The 15,111-nt window shown below is 52.8% G+C and overlaps 1 non-coding gene across 1 annotated transcript; it reads left to right on the top strand.

Annotated features, from left to right (window-relative positions):
* The first annotated feature begins 3,390 nt into the window (after positions 1-3,390).
* On the top strand, positions 3,391-3,583 carry LOC144674620 (U2 spliceosomal RNA). Its single transcript, XR_013574601.1, has one exon. It is a non-coding gene; the product is annotated as a U2 spliceosomal RNA (small nuclear RNA).
* Positions 3,584-15,111: the final 11,528 nt, after the last annotated feature.

Raw genomic sequence — 15,111 nt, 5'->3', positions numbered from 1 at the left:
GCGCACCGAGAGACTGGGAACTGTTTAGAGCCCCTCGGGCTGTACAGATCAAAATGAAAGGCTGTAAATGACTGTAATATTGTTTGTACTGATGCACCTGGTGATACATTTTGTAAAAGTTTAACCTGGATTGTACCCTTGTAATGTTGTTTTTGAAATGGTTTTGAATGTGATTGAAGATTTTTATGAATAAAGTATATTTTTACAAAAAAAAAAAAAAAAAAAAATCTGTTCTTATCAGTTTAATTTGGACGCTACGTCCAGATCCCTGATGGAAACAGTTAAGGATGCCAAGCTGCACGACGTCTTCAGCAACCCTGCAGACGGAGCGCAGCGTAGATACACCTGGTCGCGGCCAGACGGGTCCATTCGTTCCAGGATAGACTTCCTGTTTGTGTCCCGTGCATTCACAGTCAGATCCACCGAGGTCAAGCCGGTGTTCTTCTCTGACCACTGCCTCCTACTGGCGGACTGCCACTTGGAGGAAGACCTGAGGGTGGGCAGGGGGGCATGGAAGCTAAATGTGCAACTGCTGACCCCAGAGAACATTGAGGAGCTCAAGAGGGATTACAAAGGTTGGAGAACCGTGAAACCCCTCTTTGAGTCCCTGACACACTGGTGGGAAGTGATCAAGGGAAGCATCAAGAGGTTTTTCATCCTCAAAGGCACCCAGAAAGCTAGAAAGGAACAGAGGGAAATGTCCCGACTCCAGGAAAAGATGCAGAATCTGCTCCGGCTGCGGTCGATGGGGGTCGATGTCAAGGAGGAGCTCCAAGAGGTGAAGGGCCAGCAAGCCTCACACTTTGCCTCGGAGGCCTCCAAGATCATCTTCCGTTCCAGAGTCCGCTCCGTGGAGCAGGATGAGACGTGCTCACGTTTCTTCTTCCAAAAGGTACACAGAGAGCGCTCTGTGATCAGCAGCCTGAAGGAAGAAGACGGCTCAGTAAAGTCATCACGGTCCGACATTCTGAGGATCAGCAAATCCTTTTATGCCGGACTGTATGACGTGAAGCCCACGGACAGCACGGCCTCCCAGTCCTTCCTGTCCTCTATCACGGAGGTCCTAGACCACAGTACGCGGGAGAGCCTAGACAAACCGCTAACTCCTGACGAACTGACTAAGGCCCTCGAGTCCTTCGAGAAGAGTAAAACCCCCGGAAGCGACGGCCTGCCGGCGGAGTTGTATTCGGCTCTGTGGGACTTGATCGGCCCAGACCTGCTAGAAGTGTACGAGAGTATGCTCCTGGCCGGCAGCATGTCAGAATCCATGAGGAAAGGCATCATCACCCTCATCTACAAGCACAAGGGGGAAAGGGAGGAAATTAGAAATTGGCGACCCATTTCACTGTTGAATATGGACTATAAGATTCTGTCCAAGGTCATCGCCAACCGGGTCAAATCCGCTCTGGAATTGGTGATTCACCCTGACCAGACCTGCTCTGTGCCAGGCAGGAAGATCTCTGACAGCCTGGCGCTGCTCAGGGATACGATTGCCTATGTACAGGACAGGGGTGTGGATACCTGCCTCATCAGCTTGGATCAGGAGAAGGCCTTTGACAGAATATCGCACACCTACATGGGGGATGTGCTCTCCAAAATGGGCTTTGGGGAGGGAATTCGAAATTGGATCCAACTGCTCTACACTAACATCAGTAGCGCAGTCTCAATCAATGGGTGGGAAACAGATAGCTTTCCAATTAAATCTGGAGTCAGGCAGGGCTGCCCTCTCTCGCCTGTCCTTTTCGTGTGCTGCATAGAACCCTTTGCCGAGTCCATCAGGAAGGATCCGGGCATAAGAGGAGTGACGATCCCAGGCAGTGGAGGCACTCAGGTAAAAGCCTCCCTGTACATGGACGACGTCGCCGTCTTCTGCTCGGATCCGCTGTCGGTGCGCAGACTGATGCACGTCTGCGACCAGTTCGAACTGGCCTCGGGAGCCAAGGTAAATCGTGGGAAGAGCGAGGCCATGTTCTTTGGGAAGTGGGCTGACCGATCCTTTGTCCCCTTCACTGTCAGGGCTGACGGCCTGAAGGTGCTGGGGATATGGTTCGGAGGGACCGGGGCATGCGTTAGAAACTGGAAGGAGCGAGTGGCTATGGTGAAAAGGAAACTGGGCATGTGGGAGCGACGCTCCCTCTCCATTGCGGGTAAGAACCTGGTCATCAGGTGTGAGGTACTCTCGCTGTTGCTGTACGTGGCGCAGGTCTGGCCCATTCCACACTCCTGCGCGATGGCGATCACTCGAGCCATCTTCCGCTTTATCTGGAGGTCGAAAATGGATCGTGTCTGCAGGGACGCGATGTACAAGCCTCTAGATAAAGGGGGAAAAAACGTGCCCAACATCGCCCTCATACTGATGGCCACCTTTGTGTGTGGCTGCATCAAGCGGTGCGTAGACCCTCAGTACGCAAACACCAAGTGTCACTACGTGCTGAGGTTCTACCTGTCCCCGGTGTTGCGAAGGATGGGTCTGGCCACGCTGCCGCGGAACGCTCCAAGTAGTTGGACCGTGCCGTACCACCTGTCCCTGGTGGAAAAATTTATGCAGAAAAACACCTTTGACCACAAGTCCATCAGGCAGTGGTCAGCACGTAACGTCCTAGAGGCCCTGAGGGATAAGGAGAGGGTGGACCCTGTGGGATGGTTCCCCGAGCAGACTGTCAAAGTCATTTGGCAGAATGCCTCATCGCCAGAACTTTCCAACAAGCACCAAGACGTAGCTTGGCTGGTGGTGAGAAAGGCCCTCCCCGTCAGATCCTTCCTACACGCCAGGAGTCTCACCCCCTCTGCACGATGCCCTCGAGGTGGCTGTGGTGGGGAAGAGACCGTTGTTCACCTCCTTGTGGATTGTGCCTTTGCAAAGAAAGTCTGGAGAGAGATGCAGTGGTTGCTGTCGAGGTTCATCCCGAGCAGTTCTGTGACACAGGACTCTGTGCTCTACGGGCTGTTCCCAGGGACACACACCGAGACAAACATCAACTGCAGCTGGAGGATCATCAACTCGGTGAAAGACGCGCTTTGGTCTGCCCGAAACTTGTTGGTCTTCCAGCACAAAGAGTTGTCCCCGACCGATTGTTGCGGACTGGCACAATCCAAAGTCCAGGACTACGTGCTGAGGGACGCACTAAAGCTTGGGGCAGCTGCCGCAAAGGCGCAATGGGGAAGGGTCGCTGTCTAAGACCTTTCTACCACAGCGCACCGAGAGACTGGGAACTGTTTAGAGCCCCTCGGGCTGTACAGATCAAAATGAAAGGCTGTAAATGATTGTAATATTGTTTGTACTGATGCACCTGGTGATACATTTTGTAAAAGTTTAACCTGGATTGTACCCTTGTAATGTTGTTTTTGAAATGGTTTTGAATGTGATTGAAGATTTTTTATGAATAAAGTATATTTTTACAAAAAAAAAAAAAAAAAAAAAAAAAAAAAATCTGTTCTTATCAGTTTAATATCTGATACGTCCCTTATCTGGGGACCATATATTAAATTGATTTTTGGAGCAGGGAGATGGAATAGGGGCTTGCTCCGTCCACTCCACGCATCGACCCGGTATTGCAGTATCTCTGGGAACGGTGCACCCTCCCCTTTCCAGGGGATTTTCAATGCTAAAAATAGTTTTCTTACAAACATCTGCTTTCTTTACTTCTCAACATGTACATGTTCCAAAATCCAACTTTCTTTGGAAAAACTCAGCAAGTCTGGCAGCATCGGCCGAGAAGAAATCAGTCAACGTTTCGAGCCCTCATGGCCCTTCAGCAGAACTGAAGCATAGTTTCAACAAGGGAGAAATATAAATTGGTTTAAGGTGGGTGGGGGGGAAGAGACACATTGAGGGTGTGGTGTGAGCAGATAATCAAAAGATGTCAGAGACAAAAGGGTCAAAGAGGTGTTGAAGGTGGTGGTCTTTGTCTGAGAAAAGTGCTAATTAAGAATGCAAGACAGGATATTCAAAGTACAGCTCTAGTGGGGGTGGGGTGGAAAGACTAAAGGTCTTTAGTCTTTCCACCCCACCCCCACTAGAGCTGTACTTTGAATATCCTGTCTTGCATTCTTAATTAGCACTTTTCTCAGACAAAGACCACCACCTTCAACACCTCTTTGACCCTTTTGTCTCTGACATCTTTTGATTATCTGCTCACACTACACCCTCAATGTGTCTCTTCCCCCCCCACCCACCTTAAACCAATTTATATTTCTCCCTTGTTGAAACTATGCTTCAGTTCTGCTGAAGGGCCATGAGGGCTCGAAACGTTGACTGGTTTCTTCTCCGCCGATGCTGCCAGACTTGCTGAGTTTTTCCAGGTAATTCTGTTTTTATTTTGTTTTGGATTTCCAGCATCCGCAGTAGCTTTTAGCTTTTTGTTTTTATCCAACTTTCTTTCTTTCTCTCTCTCTCTCTCTCTCTCTCTCTCACTCACTCACCCGCAGCAGCTACACACAAAAAACACGCACGCTCACCCAACACTCACAGACAGCACTCTCATCTCACAAACACTCTACCTCACTTATACAAAAACAGCTTTCACTTGCAAATACACCTCTCAAACACTCTCTCAGCTGCACCTTTCGCCTCACAACATTTTAAACCAGCTCTCTGCTGCCGCTGCCGCTGCTGCTGCTGACACAGCAACAATCAAAACTCACACCTCAAAGCTCACACACTTTACACAGCTACTCCGAAACCTCTACATCCACATTCACACAATCCTTACATTGCACAAGGAGCCCATTCCGCCCGTCGTGCCTGCACCAGCTCTCCCGGTGAACATTTCACCTCGTGCCTTTCTCCTGCCTTCTCCACGTAACCCGGCACATGCTTTCTTTTCAAATAATCATCTCATTCCCTCTTCAATTGAACCTGCCTCCGCCGCGCTATCAGGTGGTGCATTCCAGACCCTGACCGCTCGCTGCTCCTATCGCTTTTGCTTCTTTTGCCAGTTACTTTAAACCTGTGCCCTCTCCTTCTCGATCCTTGCCCCGGTGCAAACAGTTTCTCCCTATCTACTCTCTCCAGACCCCTCATGATTTTCAATACCTCTATCAAGTCTCCTCTCAGACTTCTTTTCCCCAAGGAATACAGTCCCAACTTCTCCAATCTTACTTCATAACTCAACTTCCTCGCCCCTGGAACCAAACTCGTAAACCTCTTCTGCACTCTCTCCAATGCCTCCACTACCTTCCTAAAATGCAAGTCAAAATGCAATCCCTCAGAGTCGGCATGGCTTTACGAAGAGTAAATCGTGTTTGACTAATTTGCTAGAGTTCTTTGAAGATGTGACAAGCAAAGTGGATAACGGGGATCCTGTAGATGTAGTATGTCTGGACTTCCAGAAGGCATTTGATAAGGTGCCGCACAAAAGATTAATACACAAGATAAGATCACACGCAGCTAAGGGTAATATATTAGCTTGGATAGAGGATTGGCTAACCAACAGAAAGCAGAGAGTCAAGATAAATGGGTCTTTTGTGGATGCCAAGCTGTAACTAGTGGGGTGCCACAGGGTTCGGTCCTCGGGCCCCAACTATTTACTTGGATTCAGGAGTAGAAGGTACTATAGCTAAATTTGCAGATGACACCAAAATAGGTGGGAAAGTAAGTTGCAATGAAGAAATAAGAAATTTACAAATGGATATGGACAGGTTAGGTGAATGGGCCAAAATTTGGCAGATGGAGTTTAACTAAGTTAAATAAGTTTAATAAGTGTGCGGTTATCCATTTTGGTCAGAAGAATAAAAAGGCGACTTATTATTCAAATGGAGAGAAACTTCAGAAATGCTTCAGCACAGAGGGATCTGGGTGTCCTCGCGCACGAATCGCTGAAAGCTAGTATGCAGGTACAGCAGGTAACAAGGAAGGCGAATGGAATCGCTTCTCGGCCTTTTGGCTAAGATCAAGTGTTGCAGGGGCGACACCATGGTCCTACCAAGGCAAGGTCGGGATGGAAGGGCTATAACCAATCGCAATCGAAATCCATACCGTGGGTTACCTATCACCGTCCGAGTCACGGTGAACCACAGCGAAGGAGGATCACCTATGGATCGGGGCTTCTTCACCAGGAGGATCCTGTTGAAGGCGTGCGGCTTCCAAGCTACGGAGATCTTCACCCTGCACGACTCCCGCAAAGGCGGTTATTTTGACGTGACGTTCAAGCGGGTGGCAGACTGCGTCCGGCTCCTGAGGGTGTTCGAGGAGAAGAGAGACCTGCCGGAGATGAAGATCCTGACGGCGGAGCCGCACTTTTCTCTGCCGTTGCAACGGGAACGTGAGGTGATGGTGCATGTGTACAACCCCTTCGTCCCTGTCGCCGACGTGGTCACCTTCCTCACCAGGTACTTCGATAAGGTGGGGAGCGGCACCGAGATTCGAGACGACTTGGGGATCTGGACAGGCAAACGCCTGTTTAAGGTCACGCTAAAGACCGATGGTAAGGGAGCCATTTTCCACCCTCCTTCCAGTTTCGCTATCGGGGGAAACCGTGGCTACCTGGTCTACGCTGGGCAACCCAAGCATTGTCGCTCATGCGGCAAGGCTGGTCATGTGGCGGCCAACTGCAGCGCCTCCCTCTGCAAGATCTGCAAACAGGAAGGGCACCAGACAAAAGACTGCAAACAGGCCAAGTGCTGCAACCTGTGTGGCGAGGCAAGTCACCTCTACAGGACCTGCCCCAAACGCTGCCGTACTTACGCACAGGCAGCCAAAGCCGACCACGGGGAAGCAGAAGAAATGTTCCGTGTCACTCCAACCACCAAGGCCCCCAGGGAGCTCAACGGGACAAAGGAGGACACAGAGAGAGACAAGGTGGAGAAAGAGATTGAGGCAACAGAGAGCCAATCAACAGCACTACCCCCTGAACCTTCCAGTCCTCAGGACAGCGAATCAATGGAGGAGGAGGCAGCAGTGGAAAAGCAGCAGGGGGAGTGGCGGACGGTGAAGAACAAGAAAAGTAAGAGGGAGCGAAGAAGAAGCAAAGGCGTTTCCCAGAGAAGCGGCAAGAGGCGTCTCCCATCCGACACGGATGACAAGGGCAGCAGCTCTTCGGATGAGGAAGTGCCAGAGCGGCACCGACAGAAGAGGCGGCAAAGCTCCAGGGCGTTGGAGGACGAGACACCCGAGCTCCAGAAAATTGGAGACAACAAGGAGACCAACGCACCCCAACTTTGCCTGCAACCTGAGGAGGCCAGTGCACCACAGCCCCTGGAATCTGGGAGCAGTGAGGCAATCATCGCACCCCAGCTCCAGGAAGCCGGGAACAGCAACCCCCCAGAGGGGGTGAGTTTTGGAGAAGCTTCTCCAGCAAAGGTCATCTCAAAATCCGCTCACTACGTGAACCTCCAGATGCCACCGGAGCAGAACACGGCCAAGGAGATCTACCTCAGCCCATCCAAAGTGAAGGAATTTGAGCTCACTACGGGTATGAAGGAGCAGACTAAAGGTCTGGGACTCTCAGAGACAGTGGGTTTGGTAGGAGAATAAATGCTTTAATATGGGTTTAAAGATTGTATCCATAAATGTGCGTAGCATTAAATCTACTACGCGATGTGTTGCGACCTTGGACTACCTAGCCAAGGTCAAAGCTGACCTGTTGTTTCTGCAGGAGTGTGCGATACCGCACCTCAGCTCCTACAGGCAATGGTCACGATGGTGGTCCCACGGGCCATCGATCTGGTCGGGCGGAAACGACTCTCGTTCCTCCGGCCTGGGTATTCTGCTGCGGGGAGGCAACTTCACCGTCTCCGAGGTCAAGGAGGTGGTGGGCGGGCGACTCCTGGTAGCAGACGTAATGTACAAGAACGCTCCACTCCGGTTAATTAACGTGTACGGCCCGGCACAAGGGGCTGAGCGGCTGGAGGTTTTTCAGCAGCTCCCACTGCTGCTGGCGACCTCCAGGCCGGTCATTCTGGGCGGGGACTTCAACTGCATCATCGATGCGGCTGGACGATCCGGCAGGGCCGGAAGCAGATTGGACGCTACGTCCAGATCCCTGATGGAAACAGTTAAGGATGCCAAGCTGCACGACGTCTTCAGCAACCCTGCAGACGGAGCGCAGCGTAGATACACCTGGTCGCGGCCAGACGGGTCCATTCGTTCCAGGATAGACTTCCTGTTTGTGTCCCGTGCATTCACAGTCAGATCCACCGAGGTCAAGCCGGTGTTCTTCTCTGACCACTGCCTCCTACTGGCGGACTGCCACTTGGAGGAAGACCTGAGGGTGGGCAGGGGGGCATGGAAGCTAAATGTGCAACTGCTGACCCCAGAGAACATTGAGGAGCTCAAGAGGGATTACAAAGGTTGGAGAACCGTGAAACCCCTCTTTGAGTCCCTGACACACTGGTGGGAAGTGATCAAGGGAAGCATCAAGAGGTTCTTCATCCTCAAAGGCACCCAGAAAGCTAGAAAGGAACAGAGGGAAATGTCCCGACTCCAGGAAAAGATGCAGAATCTGCTCCGGCTGCAGTCGATGGGGGTCGATGTCAAGGAGGAGCTCCAAGAGGTGAAGGGCCAGCAAGCCTCGCACTTTGCCTCGGAGGCCTCCAAGATCATCTTCCGTTCCAGAGTCCGCTCCGTGGAGCAGGATGAGACGTGCTCACGTTTCTTCTTCCAAAAGGTACACAGAGAGCGCTCTGTGATCAGCAGCCTGAAGGAAGAAGACGGCTCAGTAAAGTCATCACGGTCCGACATTCTGAGGATCAGCAAATCCTTTTATGCCGGACTGTATGACGTGAAGCCCACGGACAGCACGGCCTCCCAGTCCTTCCTGTCCTCTATCACGGAGGTCTTAGACCACAGTACGCGGGAGAGCCTGGACAAACCGCTAACTCCTGAGGAACTGACTAAGGCCCTCGAGTCCTTCGAGAAGAGTAAAACCCCCGGAAGCGACGGCTTGCCGGCGGAGTTGTATTCGGCTCTGTGGGACTTGATCGGCCCAGACCTGCTAGGAGTGTACGAGAGTATGCTCCTGACCGGTAGTATGTCAGAATCCATGAGGAAAGGCATCATCACCCTCATCTACAAGCACAAGGGGGAAAGGGAGGAAATTAGAAATTGGCGACCCATTTCACTGTTGAATGTGGACTATAAGATTCTGTCCAAGGTCATCGCCAACCGGGTCAAATCCGCTCTGGAATTGGTGATTCACCCTGACCAGACCTGCTCTGTGCCAGGCAGGAAGATCTCTGACAGCCTGGCGCTGCTCAGGGATACGATTGCCTATGTACAGGACAGGGGTGTGGATACCTGCCTCATCAGCTTGGATCAGGAGAAGGCCTTTGACAGAATATCGCACACCTACATGGGGGATGTGCTCTCCAAAATGGGGTTTGGGGAGGGAATTCGAAATTGGATCCAACTGCTCTACACTAACATCAGTAGCGCAGTCTCAATCAATGGGTGGGAAACGGATAGCTTTCCGATTAAATCTGGAGTCAGGCAGGGCTGTCCTCTCTCGCCTGTCCTTTTCGTGTGTTGCATAGAACCCTTTGCCGAGTCCATCAGGAAGGATCCGGGCATAAGAGGAGTGACGATCCCAGGCAGTGGAGGCACTCAGGTAAAAGCCTCCCTGTACATGGACGACGTCGCCGTCTTCTGCTCGGATCCGCTGTCGGTGCGCAGACTGATGCACATCTGCGACCAGTTCGAACTGGCCTCGGGAGCCAAGGTAAATCGTGGGAAGAGCGAGGCCATGTTCTTTGGGAACTGGGCTGACCGATCCTTTGTCCCCTTCACTGTCAGGGCTGACGGCCTGAAGGTGCTGGGGATATGGTTCGGAGGGACCGGGGCATGCGTTAGAAACTGGAAGGAGCGAGTGGCTATGGTGAAGAGGAAACTGGGCATGTGGGAGCGACGCTCCCTCTCCATTGCGGGTAAGAACCTGGTCATCAGGTGTGAGGTACTCTCGCTGTTGCTGTACGTGGCGCAGGTCTGGCCCATTCCAGACTCCTGCGCGACGGCGATCACTCGAGCCATCTTCCGCTTTATCTGGAGGTCGAAAATGGATCGTGTCCGCAGGGACGCGATCTACAAGCCTCTAGATAAAGGGGGAAAAAACGTGCCCAACATCGCCCTCATACTGATGGCCACCTTTGTGTGCGGCTGCATCAAGCGGTGCGTAGACCCTCAGTACGCAAACACCAAGTGTCACTACGTGCTGAGGTTCTACCTGTCCCCGGTGTTGCGAAGGATGGGTCTGGCCACGCTGCCGCGGAACGCTCCAAGTAGTTGGACCGTGCCGTACCACCTGTCCCTGGTGGAAAAATTGATGCAGAAAAACACCTTTGACCACAAGTCCATCAGGCAGTGGTCAGCACGTAACGTCCTAGAGGCCCTGAGGGATAAGGAGAGGGTGGACCCTGTGGGATGGTTCCCCGAGCAGACTGTCAAAGTCATTTGGCAGAATGCCTCATCGCCAGAACTTTCCAACAAGCACCAAGACGTAGCTTGGCTGGTGGTGAGAAAGGCCCTCCCCGTCAGATCCTTCCTACACGCCAGGAGTCTCACCCCCTCTGCACGATGCCCTCGAGGTGGCTGTGGTGGGGAAGAGACCGTTGTTCACCTCCTTGTGGATTGTGCCTTTGCAAAGAAAGTCTGGAGAGAGATGCAGTGGTTGCTGTCGAGGTTCATCCCGAGCAGTTCTGTGACACAGGACTCTGTGCTCTACGGGCTGTTCCCAGGGACACACACCGAGACAAACATCAACTGCAGCTGGAGGATCATCAACTCGGTGAAAGACGCGCTTTGGTCTGCCCGAAACTTGTTGGTCTTCCAGCACAAAGATTTGTCCCCGACCGATTGTTGCGGACTGGCACAATCCAAAGTCCAGGACTACGTGCTGAGGGACGCACTAAAGCTTGGGGCAGCTGCCGCAAAGGCGCAATGGGGAAGGGTCGCTGTCTAAGACCTTTCTACCACAGCGCACCGAGAGACTGGGAACTGTTTAGAGCCCCTCGGGCTGTACAGATCAAAATGAAAGGCTGTAAATGACTGTAATATTGTTTGTACTGATGCACCTGGTGATACATTTTGTAAAAGTTTAACCTGGATTGTACCCTTGTAATGTTGTTTTTGAAATGGTTTTGAATGCGATTGAAGATTTTTATGAATAAAGTATATTTTTACAAAAAAAAAAAAAAAAAAAAAAATCTGATCGCTTCTCGGCCTCTTGGCTAAGATCAAGTGTTGCAGGGGCGACACCATGGTCCTGCCATGGCAAGGTCGGGATGGAAGGGCGAAAACCAATCGCAATCCGAATTCATACCGTGGGTTACCTATCACCGTCCGAGTCACGGTGAACCACAGCGACGAAGGAGGATCACCTATGGATCGGGGCTTCTTCACCAGGAGGATCCTGTTGAAGGCGTGCGGCTTCCAAGCTACGGAGATCTTCACCCTGCACGACTCCCGCAAAGGTGGTTATTTCGACGTGACGTTCAAGCAAGTGGCAGACTGCGTCCGGCTCCTGAGGGTGTTCGAGGAGAAGAGAGACCTGCCGGAGATGAAGATCCTGACGGCGGAGCCGCACTTTTCTCTGCCGTTGCAACGGGAACGTGAGGTGATGGTGCATGTGTACAACCCCTTCGTCCCTGTCGCCGACGTGGTCACCTTCCTCACCAGGTACTTCGATAAGGTGGGGAGCGGCACCGAGATTCGAGACGACTTGGGGATCTGGACAGGCAAACGCCTGTTTAAGGTCACGCTAAAGACCGATGGTAAGGGAGCCATTTTCCACCCTCCTTCCAGTTTCGCAATCGGGGGAAACCGTGGCTACCTGGTCTACGCTGGGCAACCCAAGCATTGCCGCTCATGCGGCAAGGCTGGTCATGTGGCGGCCAACTGCAGCGCCTCCCTCTGCAAGATCTGCAAACAGGAAGGGCACCAGACAAAAGACTGCAAACAGGCCAAGTGCTGCAACCTGTGTGGCGAGGCAAGTCACCTCTACAGGACCTGCCCCAAACGCTGCCGTACTTACGCACAGGCAGCCAAAGCCGACCACGGGGAAGCAGAAGAAATGTTCCGTGTCACTCCAACCACCAAGGCCCCCAGGGAGCTCAACGGGACAAAGGAGGACACAGAGAGAGACAAGGTGGAGAAAGAGATTGAGGCAACAGAGAGCCAATCAACAGCACTACCCCCTGAACCTTCCAGTCCTCAGGACAGCGAATCAATGGAGGAGGAGGCAGCAGTAGAAAAGCAGCAGGGGGAGTGGCGGACGGTGAAGAACAAGAAAAGTAAGAGGGAGCGAAGAAGAAGCAAAGGCGTTTCCCAGAGAAGCGGCAAGAGGCGTCTCCCATCCGACACGGATGACAAGGGCAGCAGCTCTTCGGATGAGGAAGTGCCAGAGCGGCACCGACAGAAGAGGCGGCAAAGCTCCAGGGCGTTGGAGGACGAGACACCCGAGCTCCAGAAAATTGGAGACAACAAGGAGACCAGCGCACCCCAACTTGGCCTGCAACCTGAGGAGGCCAGTGCACCACAGCCCCTGGAATCTGGGAGCAGTGAGGCAATCATCGCACCCCAGCTCCAGGAAGCCGGGAACAGCAACCCCCCAGAGGGGGTGAGTTTTGGAGAAGCTTCTCCAGCAAAGGTCATCTCAAAATCCGCTCACTACGTGAACCTCCAGATGCCACTGGAGCAGAACACGGCCAAGGAGATCTACCTCAGCCCATCCAAAGTGAAGGAATTTGAGCTCACTACGGGTATGAAGGAGCAGACTAAAGGTCTGGGACTCTCAGAGACAGTGGGTTTGGTAGGAGAATAAATGCTTTAATATGGGTTTAAAGATTGTATCCATAAATGTGCGTAGCATTAAATCTACTACGCGATGTGTTGCGACCTTGGACTACCTAGCCAAGGTCAAAGCTGACCTGTTGTTTCTGCAGGAGTGTGCGATACCGCACCTCAGCTCCTACAGGCAATGGTCACGATGGTGGTCCCACGGGCCATCGATCTGGTCGGGCGGAAACGACTCTCGTTCCTCCGGCCTGGGTATTCTGCTGCGGGGAGGCAACTTCACCGTCTCCGAGGTCAAGGAGGTGGTGGGCGGGCGACTCCTGGTAGCAGACGTAATGTACAAGAACGCTCCACTCCGGTTAATTAACGTGTACGGCCCGGCACAAGGGGCTGAGCGGCTGGAGGTTTTTCAGCAGCTCCCACTGCTGCTGGCGACCTCCAGGCCGGTCATTCTGGGCGGGGACTTCAACTGCATCATCGATGCGGCTGGACGATCCGGCAGGGCCGGAAGCAGATTGGACGCTACGTCCAGATCCCTGATGGAAACAGTTAAGGATGCCAAGCTGCACGACGTCTTCAGCAACCCTGCAGACGGAGCGCAGCGTAGATACACCTGGTCGCGGCCAGACGGGTCCATTCGTTCCAGGATAGACTTCCTGTTTGTGTCCCGTGCATTCACAGTCAGATCCACCGAGGTCAAGCCGGTGTTCTTCTCTGACCACTGCCTCCTACTGGCGGACTGCCACTTGGAGGAAGACCTGAGGGTGGGCAGGGGGGCATGGAAGCTAAATGTGCAACTGCTGACCCCAGAGAACATTGAGGAGCTCAAGAGGGATTACAAAGGTTGGAGAACCGTGAAACCCCTCTTTGAGTCCCTGACACACTGGTGGGAAGTGATCAAGGGAAGCATCAAGAGGTTTTTCATCCTCAAAGGCACCCAGAAAGCTAGAAAGGAACAGAGGGAAATGTCCCGACTCCAGGAAAAGATGCAGAATCTGCTCCGGCTGCAGTCGATGGGGGTGGATGTCAAGGAGGAGCTCCAAGAGGTGAAGGGCCAGCAAGCCTCGCACTTTGCCTCGGAGGCCTCCAAGATCATCTTCCGTTCCAGAGTCCGCTCCGTGGAGCAGGATGAGACGTGCTCACGTTTCTTCTTCCAAAAGGTACACAGAGAGCGCTCTGTGATCAGCAGCCTGAAGGAAGAAGACGGCTCAGTAAAGTCATCACGGTCCGACATTCTGAGGATCAGCAAATCCTTTTATGCCGGACTGTATGACGTGAAGCCCACGGACAGCACGGCCTCCCAGTCCTTCCTGTCCTCTATCACGGAGGTCCTAGACCACAGTACGCGGGAGAGCCTAGACAAACCGCTAACTCCTGACGAACTGACTAAGGCCCTCGAGTCCTTCGAGAAGAGTAAAACCCCCGGAAGCGACGGCCTGCCGGCGGAGTTGTATTCGGCTCTGTGGGACTTGATCGGCCCAGACCTGCTAGAAGTGTACGAGAGTATGCTCCTGGCCGGCAGCATGTCAGAATCCATGAGGAAAGGCATCATCACCCTCATCTACAAGCACAAGGGGGAAAGGGAGGAAATTAGAAATTGGCGACCCATTTCACTGTTGAATATGGACTATAAGATTCTGTCCAAGGTCATCGCCAACCGGGTCAAATCCGCTCTGGAATTGGTGATTCACCCTGACCAGACCTGCTCTGTGCCAGGCAGGAAGATCTCTGACAGCCTGGCGCTGCTCAGGGATACGATTGCCTATGTACAGGACAGGGGTGTGGATACCTGCCTCATCAGCTTGGATCAGGAGAAGGCCTTTGACAGAATATCGCACACCTACATGGGGGATGTGCTCTCCAAAATGGGCTTTGGGGAGGGAATTCGAAATTGGATCCAACTGCTCTACACTAACATCAGTAGCGCAGTCTCAATCAATGGGTGGGAAACAGATAGCTTTCCGATTAAATCTGGAGTCAGGCAGGGCTGCCCTCTCTCGCCTGTCCTTTTTGTGTGCTGCATAGAACCCTTTGCCGAGTCCATCAGGAAGGATCCGGGCATAAGAGGAGTGACGATCCCAGGCAGTGGAGGCACTCAGGTAAAAGCCTCCCTGTACATGGACGACGTCGCCGTCTTCTGCTCGGATCCGCTGTCGGTGCGCAGACTGATGCACGTCTGCGACCAGTTCGAACTGGCCTCGGGAGCCAAGGTAAATCGTGGGAAGAGCGAGGCCATGTTCTTTGGGAAGTGGGCTGACCGATCCTTTGTCCCCTTCACTGTCAGGGCTGACGGCCTGAAGGTGCTGGGGATATGGTTCGGAGGGACCGGGGCATGCGTTAGAAACTGGAAGGAGCGAGTGGCTATGGTGAAAAGGAAACTGGGCATG

This window comes from Cetorhinus maximus, unplaced genomic scaffold (assembly GCF_964194155.1).
Source record: "Cetorhinus maximus unplaced genomic scaffold, sCetMax3.hap1.1 HAP1_SCAFFOLD_727, whole genome shotgun sequence".
Classification (NCBI taxonomy): domain Eukaryota; kingdom Metazoa; phylum Chordata; class Chondrichthyes; order Lamniformes; family Cetorhinidae; genus Cetorhinus; species Cetorhinus maximus.
This window is presented reverse-complemented; position numbering and strand designations above follow the sequence as displayed.